The sequence below is a fragment of the Ornithorhynchus anatinus genome, chromosome 3 (assembly GCF_004115215.2).
Source record: "Ornithorhynchus anatinus isolate Pmale09 chromosome 3, mOrnAna1.pri.v4, whole genome shotgun sequence".
In the NCBI taxonomy this organism is placed as follows: domain Eukaryota; kingdom Metazoa; phylum Chordata; class Mammalia; order Monotremata; family Ornithorhynchidae; genus Ornithorhynchus; species Ornithorhynchus anatinus.
In genome coordinates this window covers 12,437,896-12,453,829 of record NC_041730.1, presented here as the reverse complement: position 1 = coordinate 12,453,829, position 15,934 = coordinate 12,437,896, and the positions used below count along the sequence as shown (strand labels likewise).

The 15,934-nt window shown below is 43.0% G+C and overlaps 1 protein-coding gene across 2 annotated transcripts in view; it reads left to right on the top strand.

Annotated features, from left to right (window-relative positions):
- The window catches only part of STK33 (serine/threonine kinase 33), a 140,434-nt gene that overhangs the window by 44,264 nt on the left and 80,236 nt on the right, over nt 1-15,934 (top strand). The window contains exon 2 of one of the 2 annotated variants that reach the window (XM_029061565.2): nt 1,078-1,141. The exons of the other annotated variant lie outside the window; for it this stretch is intronic. The gene's annotated coding sequence lies outside the window, so the exon portion shown is untranslated. The remainder of the gene's footprint in view (nt 1-1,077; nt 1,142-15,934) is intronic. 2 annotated transcript variants of the gene reach the window in all.

The window sequence follows — 15,934 nt, the reverse complement described above, 5'->3', positions numbered from 1 at the left end:
ATCTAGACTGTAAGCTCCTATTGGGCAAGGAACGTGTCTTCCACCTCCATTATATTCTTCTCTCCCAAGCCCTTTGAATAATGTTCTGACACAATAAGTGTTCAATAAATGCTACTGATTGATTGTAGGGGATTCTTTCCCAAATACATTCCCTCACATAAATGCAGTCTCAAGGGGAAGCAGCACGATATAGTGAGTAGAGCACTGGTCTGGGTGTCAGAAGGTCATGGGTTGTAATCCCGTTTCCACCACTTGTCTGCCGTGTAGCCTTGGGCAAGTCACTTCATTTCTCTGGGCCTCAGTTACCTCATCTGTAAATAGGGAGACTGTGAGCTTCATGGGGGATAGGGACTGTGTCCAACCCAATTTGTTTGCATCCACTCCAGCGCTTAGTACAGTGCCTGGCACATATTAAGCACTTAACAAGTACCACAATTATTATCATCAGCAACACACTTAAATCTAAGGCCAACTTTATTTACAGTAATGAATCTGTTGATACTCCCATCCTTGCCTTCCTCTTTTTTTAACGTGCAAAACTTAATTCAGACATAGTAGTGACTGTACGGAGACTTTAAGAATGTTTATGAAATGATATTATTCTCTTTACGAACTAGAATATCAGGGACTGTTTTCAGAGGCTGAAACCTGACCAGTGTAAGGAAGATATAATAATAATAATTATGAGATTTGTTAAGCACTTACTGTGTGCCAGGCACTACACTAAACTCTAAGATGGATACAAGCGAATCGGGTTGGACGCAGTCCCTGTCCTGCAAAAGGCTCACAGTCTTCATCCCCATTTTACGGATGAGGTAACTGAGGCCCAGAGAAATGAAATGGCTTGTGCAAGGCCACACAGCAGACAAGTGGGGGAGCAGGGATTAGAACTCATGACCTTCCGATTCCCAGGCTCGTGTACTATCGACTATGCCGTGCTGCTCCTCTAAGATATGTGTAGCGGAGTACTGATGAGCCAATACCAAGTAGATACCTCCATTAAAAAACATTACATTAAAGTTTGCTAGATACTTCAACTGAAAAACGATTCATAGGTCACTGATTCTTTTTATCTAGGTAATGGAGAAGAAGTTTGGTTTAGGTGCCGTTTCATGATTGCATTCAGCCTTCAGTAAACAAGGTAAGAGCATGCCTTTGAAAAATGAATAAGAATCAATTTTGAAATGGTTTGATTTCCCTTAACCAGCTGCTTAAAAAATCTCAAGTTTTTGGTAGCCCATTGAAATGTTTTTAATCAGTCGAATAATGTTTTTTAAAAGGTATTTGTTAAGTGCTTTCTATGGGCCAGGCTCTGTACTAAACACTGAGGTAGGTACAGGATATTCAGGTTGGACACAGTCTGGGTGCCAGGTGGGGCTTCCAGTCTTAAACCCCCATTTTATAGATGAAGTAACTGAGGCACGGGGAAGTTAAGAAAAATGAAAAAAAAAAAGCCCCAAATTGGAAAGAAAAGTGGAAAAATGAAATAGTGAGAAAAATGAAAAAAAAACCCCAAAGAAATGAAAAAAGAAAAAAAAATATGAAAAGGAGTGAAAAAGATTTTGAAAAAATTTGAAAAAATATTTTGGAAAAAAAATTAGAAAATTCCCATTTTACAGATGAGGCAACTGAGGCACAGGAAATGAAGTGATTTGCCCCAGAGCACATAGCAGACAATTGGCAGAACCAGAATTAAACCCCAGATCCTTTGACTTCTGGCCCATGCTCTTTCCACTAGGTCATACTGCCTCTCTGTAATGTTTCTCAAGTACCGGGTGGAAATCCCTGTCCCAAGAAGTTGGTAGAATCCATTAGAGTTGTAAATACGATCCCTGCCCTCATGGGTCTTCTAATCCAGTGGGGAAGACGGGCACTAAAATGAATCGAAGTAGAAAAGAAGCAATAAAGTATGAAGATATGCACTTAAGTGGGTAGGAGGGATTGGAGTGGGCGTTTGAGAAACAAAGTGTTTAAACGATGCAACAGTGCTGAAATGACAGTGGGGAAGGATGCAGTGTGAGGAGATGATGATGATAGTATTTGTTAAGCACTTACACTGTGCCAAGCACTATTTTAAGTGCTGGGGTAGATACCAGGTTATCCCTTGTGGGGCTCACAGTCAATCCCCATTTTACAGATGAGGTAACTGAGGCACAGAGAAGTAAAATGACTTGCCCAAGGTCACACAGCTGACAAGTGGCCGAGCCCGGATTAGAACTCACGACCTCTGACTTCCAAGCCCGAGCTCTTTCCACTAAGCCACGCTGCTTCTCTGGAGATGAGAGAATAATCATGGAAAACCTTTTGAAGGCGCTTGCAGTGAAAAGCAGCATGGTCTAGTAGGTGGACCACGGGCCTGGGAGCCAGAAGGACCCGGTTTTTAAACCCGGTTTACTTCTCTGTACCTCAGTTACCTCATCTGGGCAATTAAGACCGTGAGCCCCGTGTGGGACGTGGACTGTGTCGAACCCGGTTACCTTGTATCTGCACCAGTGCTTTGTACATTGAGTGTCTGGCACACAGTAAGCGCTTCCATGAGGTGATTGCAGTCTAGATGGGGAGAAAGCCATTAAAATCAATGACAGAGGTGTACGTAAGTGCTGGGGCAGTGAAGGTGGGGTGAATAAAGGGAATATTTCTGTTTATTGTTATATTGCCCTCTCCCAAGTGCTTAGTACATGGCTCTGCACACAGGAATTATCACCCTATTCATTTTGTTTAATGAGATGTACATCACCCTGATTCTATTAATTTGCTATTGTTTTAATGAGATGTTCTTCCCCTTGACTCTATTTATTGCCATTGTTCTCGTCTGGCCGTCTCCCCCGATTAGACCGTGCGCCCGTCAAAGGGCAGGGACTGTCTCTATCTGTTGCCGATTTGTACATTCCAAGCGCTTAGTACAGTGCTCTGCACATAGTAAGCGCTCAATAAATACTACTGAATGAAATACTATTGAATGAAAGGAAGCATTCAGTAAACAATAATGATAATAATTATGGCATTTGTTGAATGCTTACTATGTGCCAAGCACTGTGGATACAAGTTCATCAGGTTGGACATGTGGAGCACCCACTCTCTATCCCCATTTTCCATCTGGGGGAACTGAGGCCCAGAGAAGTGACGTGACTTGCCCAAGGTCACAGAGCTAACGGGAAGCAGCATGGCTCGGCGGAAAGAGCCTGGGCTTCGGAGTCAGAGGTCATGGGTTCGACTCCTGGCTCTGCCACTTGTCAGCTGTGTGACTGTGGGCAAGTCACTTCACTTCTCTGTATCTCAGTTACCTCATCTGTAAAATGGGGATTACTGTGAGCCTCCCGTGGGACAACCTGAATACTCTGTATCTCCCCCAGCGCTTAGAACAGTGCCCTGCACATAGTAAGCGCTTAACAAATATCAACATTAATTAAGTCGCAGAGCCGGGATTAGAACGCACGACCTTCTGACTCCTAGGCCCGGGCTCTACCCGGTGCGCCATGCTGCTTCTTTAATACGATTGAAAGAATGAATAAAGAGTAGAAATCCAAGGGCAAGCGTGAGGCAGAAGAGAGAGGGAAATGATGGCTTTGCACCTAATAAAGCACTCAATAAATACGATCAATGGCTAAAGTCTCTCCCATAGTCCTCTCTGGGTTTCCTGACTCCCTCACCCCTTGGGGTGTAATGACTCCAGCCCAGTGAGATCTCTTTCCTTGTTTCTGAATATTGTTTCCCTTATCATCTGCACAGGAAGGGCTGGAAAAATGGGACTCTTGTACTTCAGTGGAATTGAGATCATTTGTTACCGACTCCTGACCAAATTGTGGGTCGTTCATTCAGTTCAATCGTATTTACTGGGTGCAAAGCACTGTACCAAGCACTTGGGAGACACAATAAACTGACACATTCCTGCCCACAGTGAGCTCACAGTCTAGAGGGTAAGTGGGTGGGTGAGTAGTGGGTAAATCGTGAAGCTCATCTTCAAGAGTAGGTTCCCTCTTCCCCCCGTTATCCGACCAGCTGTGCATTTCTCTGGTTATAAAATCAGGCAAATCGAATGAAATGCGTATTTTTAAAATCGATCTTAATAAGAATCTCAGTGAGGATCCTTCAGCTTTGACAAGTTTTTTTTTTACTGCCTCATTTTAAATCAGAGCTCATCGTAGCTGCTACATTCCACTTTTCAGAAGTATACTCTAAAGTACCACAGAGTAATCAGAATAACGAGTGGGATTTTACAAGTCAGCAATTTTTTATCTCATATTGGCACCTGCAAAGGTGATTTTGCAGTGATTTGTCAGTGTCACATGATGTATTCCAGGTACTATTTGGGTTAACTTTAATTGCAGTTTGGTGTTTCGAAGTGTGTTGATTTAAAACAGGAACCTTTTGAAAGGGCTTTTTGATGTAGAATAACGTATAAAAAATTAAATGGAATTAACAGTATGAGAACATGGTACTAAGAGCAATAGGACAGTATACACCTATCAAGGGGGAATTTATTTAAAGAGGGTACACAGACAGGCTCGGCATGAGAATTTGAAAGTTTTGACATTGCCAGGAGCTGATATTCAGGAAGGAAAAGGAAAATATAATTTCGAATCCCGGCTCTGCCACTTGTCAGCTGTGTGACTGTGGGCAAGTCACTTAACTTCTCTGTGCCTCAGTTCCCTCATCTGTAAAATGGGGATTAACTGTGAGCCTCATGTGGGACAGCCTGATTCTCCTGTATCTAGCCCAGCGCTTAGAACAGTGCTCTGCACATAGTAAGCGCTTAACAAATACCGACATTATTATAATTTGGACCAAGAAATGGCTGTCCAGCGATTTACCTAAAATTTTCTTGAGAGTCTATCAATCAATCAGTCGTATTTATTGAATGCTTACTGTGTGCAGAACACGGTACTAAGCACTGGGGAGAGTACAGTATAACAAGATAACCGAGTTGGTAGACACGTTCCTTGCCCACAGCGAGCTTCTAGCCTAGATGGGGGCGGTTCTAGTTAGAAATATGATGTAGAGGAAAAAATATAGATTGGAATTTCAGACCAAAATCTAAGTCACTAAAAGCAGTAAATCTAAAAGAAATAGGTATAGAATACAACTGCCAGAAGTAGATCGTCAGGTTTTTTTTTAGAAGGTAAGATCTAAATGAAGGGGCCTGTATGGCCTCTTCTTTGTGGCTTTCAAAAAATAGAAATGAGATCTGGTACTCCACAGAAGCAGGGGCCTAGTGGAAAGAGCATGGGCCTGGGTTCTAATCCCCCCCTCTGCCATGGGTCTGCTGTGGGACCTTGGGCAAGTCACTTCACTCAGAGGAGGCTCAGTCATGTCATCTGTAAAATGGGGATTAAATCCTACTCTCTCCAATTTAGATTATGAGCCACCCTAAGGTGTCCAAACTGATGAACCTGTGCCTTCCCTGGTGCTTAGAACAGTGCTTGGCCTGCAGTAAGCACTTAAGTTGCATAATTATTGTTTTTTCTACAAAAACATTCAGGCCACATTTCCCCACTCCTCAGGAAACTCCAGTGGTTGTCCATCCACCTCCGCGTCAAACAGAAGCTCCTCACCATTGGTTTTTAAATCTTTCAGTCACCATGCCCCCTCCTACCTCACCTCACTTCTCTCCTTTTACAACCCAACCCGCACACTTTGCTCCTCTGATGCCAACCTTCTCACTATATCTCGATCTCATCTACCTTGCTGCTGACCTCTTGCCCACATCCTGCCTCTGACCTGGATTGCCCTCCCTCCTCATGTCTGACAATGACTCTCCCTGCCTTCGAAGTCTTACTGAAGGCACATCTCCTCCAAGAGGCCTTCCCTGACTTAAGCCCTCCTTTCCTCTTCTCCCACTCCCTTCTATGTCACCCTGACTTGCTCCCTTTATTCATCCCCTGCTCCCAGAACAAAACACTTATGTACATATCAGTCATTTGTTTGTATTAATGTCTGTATCCTCCTTTAGACTGTGAGCTCATTGTGTGCATTGTGTATCCATTTATTGTTGTATTGTACTCTCCCAATTGCGTAGTAAGGTACCCTGCACACGGGAAGTGCTCAATAAATCCGATTGACTAATATTATTATTATTATTATATTGCATAGATGTCCGCTCTATGAGGATGGTGCTGGGGCGATTCCACCCGCCCCCTGCAGCTGTTTGAGCCCATCCCAGGTCTTTGACAAGTTCTGAGAATTTTCCAGTCAGGATGGGATATGACCCAAAATGAAGGCCTTCTGCTCTGTTTGCTCTATGATGAAGAGGATGGTATTTGTTAAGTGCTTACTATCTGCCAAGCACTGTTATAAGCGCCGGGGTAGATGGAAAGTAATCGGGTTGTCCCTTGTGGAGCTCAAAGTCTAAATACCCATTTTACAGATGAGGTAATTGAGGCCCAGAGAAGTTAAGTGAGTTGCCCAAAGTCACAAGGCTGATAAGTGGCGGAGTTGGGATTAAAACCCATTACCTCTGTCTCCCAAGCCTGGGCTCTTTCCACTAAGCCACTCTGTGTCTCTATGAAACCTGTCCTTTCCCAGTCCCCACCCCTGCTAAAATCCTTGTTCTCATTTCACACCCCCATTCAATCAGTCAATCAGTGGAATATATTGAGCATTTCCTATGTGCAGAGTGCTGAGTAAAATATGATGGATTTGGAAGACACATTCCCTGTCCACAAGGAGCTTACAGGCTAGCCGGGGAGACAGACATCAGTCCTCTAGGCTGTAAGCTCGCCTGGTAGACTGTAAGCTCATTATGTGCAGGGAATGTGTTTGTTTATTGTTAGAGTGTACTCTCCCAAGTGCTTAGTAATAATAATAATAATAATGTTGGTATTTGTTAAGTGCTTACTATGTACAGAGCACTGTTCCAAGCGCTGGGGTAGATACAGGGCAATCAGGTTGTCCTACGTGAGGCTCACGGTCTTAATCCCCATTTTACAGATGAGATAACTGAGGCCCAGAGAAGTTAAGTGACTTGCCCACAGTCACACAGCTGACAAGTGGCAGAGCTGGGATTCGAACTCATGAGCCCTGACTCCAAAGCCCGTGCTCTTTCCACTGCGCCATGCTGCTTGTACTTTAGTACAGTGCTCTGCACACAGTAAGCGCTCAATAAATACGAATGAATAAATGAAAAACTCATTGTGAGCAGAGACTATATCTACCGACTCTGTTATGATGTCCTCTCCCAAGCACTTAGTACAGTGCTCTGCACACATTAGACACTCAACAAATAAAACGATTGATCGATAAATAGGTAAATTACGGATATGTACCTAAGTGCATTTCATTCCAAATGAAAAAGTCAGTCTCTATGGTAATTTTGACATGATGGATTGACCATGTCTGGGGCAAGAGGTGTCTATTCTGTATATGGTTAATGTTTAATTTTAAATATGAAAAGCATTGTAGACCAGGGAAGTAATAGCAAATCCTCAGGGAGAATAAGGTTTCGGGAGAGAAACTTGACTTTTCAGTTTTACCTCACTTTATTCTTATTTTCAACAACCCAAAAAAGATATGAACTCAAAAGAGAGAAAAACCACAAGCTCAAATGCTGTGAGGTTTTTTTTTTCCATTTGTAGATAAAAGTTGTGGTAGGAAGGAGTTTGGAACCAAAAGGAGGAATAAAGAAAAAAAAATCACTGGAAATTTATGAGATTCAATTTATTATTTTTAGCACATGGGACAATATTTCTCCAAGACTGTATTTGTTTATCTTTGGGAATTGCCTACTTGAAAATGAGAAAACCTGCCCTTTAATCTGGAATTATATCATAACAATCTCCGTTAAAGAAATGCCACGTACTTTTGCTCCTTTTGAAGCCTCAGTGCTTTAGCGATTACCGTGTAGTTACATTTTCATTTCATTTACGCTGAAATGCTAATGAGTTTATATTACGGGTTAATGCCTCGCAAAATCTTACTTTTTCAAAATTGTTTTTAGTAATCCCCAATCTGCAAGGTCATTAAGCCACATATTAGCCGCTGGCCACCCTGGCAGTTTCCGGCTTAAATAAAATAGATATTGCCTCAAATAAACTCACGATCGCTTGCTCAAATGTTTGTTTCAGTTGGAAGTGTTTATTTTGCTCATAATTGGAAAGTTTTTGCCTCATTGCTGCAGATAAGAGACCAATGTTTCTTTCAAGGAAAGTGGAGGTGGATTACAGTTGCATGCAAGTCCTTGCATATATCTGTATGTTCATTTGTTTTGATCACTCTTGTTATAAATATGCTTATGTTTGTTTCGTTAGAAGGGAAGCTTTTGGGCAGGAAATGCAATCACTTTCTCATTCAGTACTTCTCAGGCGCTTAGTACAGTAACACCACATCAAGTGGGCACTCGATAACGGTGATACGGCTGCTGCTATTACAATTATTACTGCTAAACTTCATTCAATAGTATTTATTGAGCGCTTACTATGTGCAGAGCACTGTACTGAATGCTTGGAGTGTACAATTCGGCAATAGATAGAGACAATCCTTGCCCAATGACGGGCTCACAGTCTAAACGGGGGAGACAGCAACACAAAACATAACAAAACAGAAACAACATCATCAAGATAAATAGAGTCAAGATAAATAGAATCAAGGTGCTAATACTATTATTCTATTACCTATACTTCTGCTGTTAATATTACAGCTACTGTAGCTACTATTATCATTATTATTATTAAGTGCCGCCGAGTCATTTCCCATTCACAGCGACTCCATGGATATAATTTGTCTAGAACGTCCTGTCCTCTGCCGTAATCCGCAACCTTTCTAATGGGTCTTTCGTTATCGTTGTTATGGTCGCTAGCCATCTAGCTGCCGGTCTGCCTCTTCCATGTTTTCCCTGGACTCTTCCTAGCATTAGTGTCTTCTCCTGATGATGTGTCCAAAATATGCGAATCTAAGTGGAGTCATTTGGCCTTCCTAAGACCACTTAGGTTTAATTTGCTCTAAAATCCATTTGTTTGTCTTTGGGGCAGTCCTTGGCATTCGCCAAAGCCTTCTCTAACACCACATTTCCAAAAAAATCAATGTTCTTTCCATCCCGTTGTTTAACTGCCCAGCTTTCGGATCCAGACATTGTCACAGGAAATGCCATAGAGTTGACGATTTGTATATTTGTGGCAACCATTACCTCAGCACATTTCATGACTTTTTCCAGGCTCTTCAGAGGTCATCTTCCTAACATTAATCTGCGGTATATTTCTTGGCTACTATTTCCTTTATTATTACTATTATCACTATTATTATTAACTTCTGCTATTACTACTGCCATTACCATAACTACTAGTGGTAAAGTGCTCAGCACTCAGTAAGCACTCGATAAATGTGATTGATCGATTGATTTTTATTTCCTCTACTTGTCATTTATTTAAACATGTGTCTCTCCCAATGAATTATGAGGTCCTTGAGGCATTGTATGTTCTAACTCTCATATTTTTCAACCACTTTGTGTAGTTTCTTTTCCATAGTAGGGGCTAAATACACTGTCTTCACACAGTTAGCACTCAGTAAATGCTGTTGGTGATGGTAAGCTCACTGTGGGCAGGGAATGTGTCTGCTAATTCTGCTAATGTGTCTAATTCTCCCAAGCATTCGGTACAGTGCTCTGCATGTAGTAAGTGCTCAGTAAATGCCATGATGATGGTGTCACAGCATTCTTATTTTGAACTGTCAATGCAAAAACCAGGATACAAAATTCAACAAACCCAAGAAGCCCTCTCAGTAACTGGAATAATCTCTCCTCCCACTTCTGGGTTGCTCTTACTTGCTCCTTCATTCATCCTCCCTTCCATTGGCAGAGCACATATGCATCTCTCTGTATCTATTTGTAATTTATCTATTTATTTACATTAATTGTATCCCTCCCTCCCCTCCCCACACCCCTGTAGGCTGTGAGCTCATCGTGGGCAGGGAATGTGTCTGTTGTTATACTGTACTCCCCCGAGCACTTAGGACAGTGCTTTGCACACAATAAACACTCAATAAATACAATTGAGTGAATAATATTTATCACTCTGAGCTCCCAGTAGTCAGGGACTCCCTTTTGACTCTAATATTTGAATCCCAGGTAGAAATTTATCAAGTGATTTAAATTTAAAACCATCTAAATTAATAGTAATATTTGGAAAAAGTAAGTCCTTGAAAACGGAAACGCTTTTTAAAAATTCCTAATTTTATTACTAGGAAAACCCCCCCAAAAACCATAGCCAGGTTTGGGGGCAAACTTGAAAAAACATGTTTTCTGTGCCTTCTGCCGCCCCTGCGGAAACAATAAACTAACATCCAGTACTCCCAGAGCTGGGCTGATATCTGAGAAGCTGATGTACAGAGACGTTATTGCATGGTTGGGCACCGTATTGTTAAACAAAAGTAGCTTTCAGCTCCATTGTAATTGGCAAAGCAAACCAGTTTTTATTTTTAGAAAAATGCAGGAAAAATTTAATTTTAAGCTTCTTTTGCAGGTGCTACAAGGGACGGTTTTAATCTTCATCTCGAAAAAAACCCTACATGATGGTTTCCTTTTAATTGAGGAAAAAAAAATCCCTTGGCTCTGAAAAAGAAATCCTCTATACTTCTTGGCTGCCTTTAAAATCTTGAACCTGTCAGTGAAATTGTGTAATCTAGTAATAACATGCCTGAGGCTTATTGCCTTTTCTTGGGCAGTGGTATCAGCAAATGATGTGCTCTATCGATTTTAATCACATTGTTTTTACAGTTCCATCGTAAGATTTCAGAAGCTCGCCAAAGAAAGAAATCCATGGATACGGAATCCTCCCTTCTTTCAGGAAAACCAATTATTCATCTGTTATCCCTTCCCGACCAATTGTTAAAGGAGGGTCGCGACGGCTCAAGGTCACGGACGGGTTGAGATGCCCGCTCTGTTTGTCAACACAATTTGAAAACGTCCTTTGTACTTCTCAGTGTGACACCTGGGTGGCCTGTGGCGTTAATCGGTCTATACCTACTCAGACTTCCCCAGGGGAAGCCACTACCTCTTCCAGTTGGGTTTAGAGGTCCTGAGAACAACTCCTTACCACTCCCATATCGTTACATCGTCGGTCGGCCAAAAGATGGGTGAAATAAACTTGGCTGTCCTGAGAATGAGTGAAAAGGACAGTGCTTTGCCCACAGTAAATGCTCAATAAATACGATTGAATGAAAGTGATCCCTTGGAGTCTGGCAATGAGGCGGGGATTGGGGCTCATCAGATCCATTCATTCATTCACTTATTCATTCATTCAATAGTATTCATTGAGCGCTTACTATGTGCAGAGCACTGTACTAAGTGCTTGGAATATACAATTCGGCAACAGTTAGAGACAATCCTTGCCCAGTGACAGGCTTACAGTCTAATCATACTTATTGAGCACTTACTGTGTGCAAAGTACTGTACTAAGCGCTTGGAAAATACAGTTCGGCAACAGATAGAGACAAGCTCACAGTCTAGAAGGGGGAGACAGACATCAAAACGAAACAAGTCTACAGGCATCAGATACGTTCCTGACATGGCAACTGAAGCAAGCAGTCAATTGATTGTATTTGTTGAGCACTTACTGGGTGCTATACTATACTATGCTAAGTGCTCACAAGAGTGCAATAGTGAGAAAAAGGCAGGATCCCTGTCCTCAAGGAAGTTGCACATTAACCTGGCAAAGTTTCACAGGCATTTTACGCTTTAGGGTTCCTATTAGTAAAATAAGATGGCCATCCTCATCTGAGAGGATTTTAGAGTTTTAAGAATTGGTTTGAAGATTGGTGAATTAGGACCCTGAAAAATCCAAGCGTGGTTGCTCTCTTGCATCTTGGATTTGTCTCGATTGAATGCGGAGAGTCTTTTTGAATTGGAAAACAAAGTAGTTGACCTCTTTGATAGAGAAGGATGCACTTAGAAGATATTTTTGTTAAAATGACATGAAACAAAAATGAATCGTGTGCCACTGTATCCCGGCATTGAATCTGATGGTTTAGAAACTTGGTTCTAGCTTGTTCGCCTAGCAGCAGATTGGGGATTGATTGCAAGTGTCATTCTAGTAAATCCCCTGTGGACAAGGCCTATTCAGAATGGTTTTCTTTAGACATCTTCATTTTTTTTTAATATCAAGGGTGTGCATTTTCAAAATGAAGCAGTGGGGGTTTCACAACGAGAGAAAATAAATCCTGAAACTTTAAAACAGAAGGTGAGTGGTGCGAAAGCCTACCGTTCACTGGTTATCCTGGCCTATTTGCACCTTTGGTTCTCATTTGCCAGGTTTGCGGTTTCACCGATAGGCAGGGTTTTTTTTTCTTTTTTGGATGGTGTTTGTTAAGCGCATACTTTGAGTCAAACATAGTTCTACGTGCTGGTGATTACGTGCTGGTAAATATGCAAGTGATTTGGGTTGGACACAGTCCCTGTCCTGCATGGGGCTCCTATTTTATTAAGAAAATTGACACCATCAGGTGTGAGCTCCCTAAAATCCCCCCTGCCGCTCCTCAGTCCCTCCCCCTTCCGGCCCCCTCTTCAACTCTCCCATCCTTCCCACCAGTATCTCTAGAGATCTACTGCCTCCTCTCAAAAGCCACCCCCATTCCTTCGCACCTCATCAAAACTCTCTCCCCCTTCCCTTCTTCTCTTCCTAACTGCCGTCTTCAACCGTTCACTCTCCGATGGCTTCTTCTCTACCGCTTTCAAGCATGCCCATGTCTCCCCATCAAAAAAACCCAACCCTTCCTCGATCCCACAGTTTCCTCCAGTTATCGCCCCATCTCCCTCCTTCCATTCCTCTCCAAACTCCTTGTGCGAGTCGCCTACACTTTCTTTTATTCATTCATTCATTCATTTATTCATTCAATTGTATTTATTGAGAGCTGACTGTGTGCGAAGTACTGTACTAAGCGCTTGGGGGAGTACAATATAACAACAAAGACACATTCCTGCCCACAGTGAGCTCACAGTCTAGAGGGGGAGTTCTAGACATTAGTATAAATAGATAAGTAAATAGTTAAATAAATTGCAGATATGACAATAACAATAATAATAATGATGGTATTTGTTAAGCACTTACGCTCTGCCAAGCGCTATACATATAGATACATGTGTTTTAGGGATGGGAGGGAGGATGAATGATTGAGCAAGTAAGAGCGGCGCAGAAGGGAGTTGGAGAAGAGGAGAGGAGGCTTAGTCAGGGAGGGCTTCTTGGAGGAGCTGTACCTTCAATACGGTTTGGAAGTGTGAGAGAGGAAATATCTGTCTGACATGAGAAGGGAGGACGTTCCAGGTGAGAGATAGGATGTGGGCGAGAGGTGGGCGGTGAGATAGATGAGATTGGGGTACAGTGAGAAGGTGAGCATTAGAGGAACAAAGTATGTGGGCTGAGTGAGAGTAGGAGAGTAGTGAGGTGAGGTAGGAGGGGGCGAAGTTATTGGCAACCACTGGAGTTTTCGAAGACCGGGGAAACGTGGTCTGAACATTTTTGAAGGAAAATGATTTGTGCAGCAGAATGGAATATGGACTGGAGTGGGGAGAGACAGGAGGCAGGGAGGTCAACAAGGAGGCTGATACAATGAAGTGGGATAGGAGAAGTGCTTGCATTAATGTGCTAGCAGTTTGGACGGAGAGGAAGGGGCGGATTTTGGTGATGTTGTGAAAGTAGCACTGACAGGATTTAGAGATGGCTTGAAGATGAGGGTGGACTGAGAGGAGTTAAGGTTAAGGGTATGTGAGGCAAGCCACTGGCTCAAATTCCTCTCCTCTACCCCTCCAAACTGGCTTCCGTCCCCTTCACTCCACAGAAACCACCCTATCCAAGGTCACCAATGATCTCCTTCTTGCTTGATCCTCCTCGACCTCTCAGCTCCCTTCAACACCATGGACCACCCCCTTCTCCTGGAAACATGATCCAACCTTGGCTTCGCTGACTCTGTCCTCTCCTGGTTCTCCTCTTATCTCTCTGGCCATTCATTCTCAGTCTCCTTCGCAGGCTCCTCCTCTGCCTCCCACCCCCTCACTGTGAGGGTCCCTCAGGGTTCAGTCCTGGGTCGTCTCCTGTTCTCCATCTACATCCACTCCCTTGGAGAACTCATTCGCTCCCATGGCTTCAACTCCCTCCTCTACGAGGATGACACCCAAATCTATATCTCCAGCCCTGATCTCTCTCCCTCTCTGCAGTCTCGCATCTCCTCCTGCCTTCGAGACATCTCTACTTGGATGTCCTCCCGTCAGCTCATCCTTAATATGTCCAAAACAGAGCTCCTTATCTTCCCACCCAAACCCTGTCTTTCCCTTGACTTTCCCATCACTGTAGACGGTACCACCATCTTTCCTGTCTCACGAGCCCGTAACCTTGGTGTTATCCTTGACTTTTCTCTGCCATTCAACCCACAAAGCCAATCCATCAGTAAATCCTTTCCGTCCAACCTTCGCAACAGCGCTAAAATCTGCCTTTCCTCTCCATCCAAACAGCTACCATATTAATACAATCACTCATCTTATCCCACCTGGCCTCCTGCTGACCTCCCAGCCTCCTTTCTCTCCCCACTCTCTGCTTACTATGTGCCAGGCACTGTCCTAAGCACTGAGGTGGATACAAGCAAATCACGTCTATGTCTCACGTGGGGCTTACAGTCTCGATCCCCATTTTACAGATGAGGTAATTGAAGCCCAGAGAAGTGAAGTGTCTTGCCCAAGGTCACACAGCAGATGTGTGGTGGAGCCAGGATTAGGACTCAGATCCTTCTGACTCCCAGGCCCATACTCAAGCCATTGGGCCATGCTGCTTCTCGCGGTTTCACCAGCAATGTGTATGGTAGTCTGGACAATGCCAGGGAATTGGTCACTCTCTGGCAATCAATCATCAATCATATTTATTGAGCGCTTACTGTGTGTAGAGCACTTTCTAAGCGCTTGGGAGAGCACTATATCATAATATAACAGAGTTGGTAGACCAACTCCGTGACCGAAACGAGCTTACAGTTTTGAGATGAGTTTACAGTCTACAGGCGAGTTTACAGTCTTGAGGGAATACATGAAATCCATGGGCTCAGGCAGACAATTTGAAACATCAAACCCTCTTTCATCACAAAGGCGTCCTTTAGTATCGCTATTTGTCTGATCACCTTTCTCAGTGTTTCCAACTTCCTTCCAAAGGGCAATTTACTAATATTAATAATAATGATAATTGTGGTATTTATTAAGCACTTACAATGTTCCAGGCACGGTACTAAACCCTGGGGTGGATTCGACCAGCAATTAGGTTAGTCACAGTCCTTGTCCCATGTGGGGCTCACATTGTCAACCCTCATTATGCAGATGAGGAACTGAGGCCCAGAGAAGTGAATTGACTTTCCCAAGACAGCACAGCAGTCAAGTGGCGGGAGCGGAATTGGAACCCATGACCTTTTGACTCCCAGGCCCGTGCTCTATCCTCTAGGTCATGTCTCCGCCTTCTTCTGGGGAACAAGAGGGCTTTTGGAAAGCCACGGAAGGTTCTCCCCGTAACTCTACCTAAATTGCCTATGCCCGTTTTCTCCCTCCCATGAAACCACTGTTGAGAGTTATTCCTTTTTTATGCCCACTTGACAAAGATGGGGTGGGGTTTGGACAGCTGCATATAACAGCAGGCATTCCACCCTTCTCTGTGAAATGGAGGGATTTCTGCTCGTTGCCCATGCAATAGAAATTCAAATACTTGTGAGCAGTTGTTGTAGCAATACTTAATGTAAAAAGAGCCCCAAAATTGCTTTTTGGGCAATAAAAATTGAAGCCATTGATATCAAATAAAGCTGTTCTCGTGTTCATTTTCTTAAAGAAATCTCCATAAATGTAATCTTATATCGTCACTTTATAAGTGGCCATTTAACATTTCAATCAAAGGTAAGAGATTTTCGGTGACATAGTAGTTCCTCCAGATTGTTTTAAATAAAAAGTGAAATTGTGAAATCTAAGAAGACTTTTAAAATTAATTTAGCT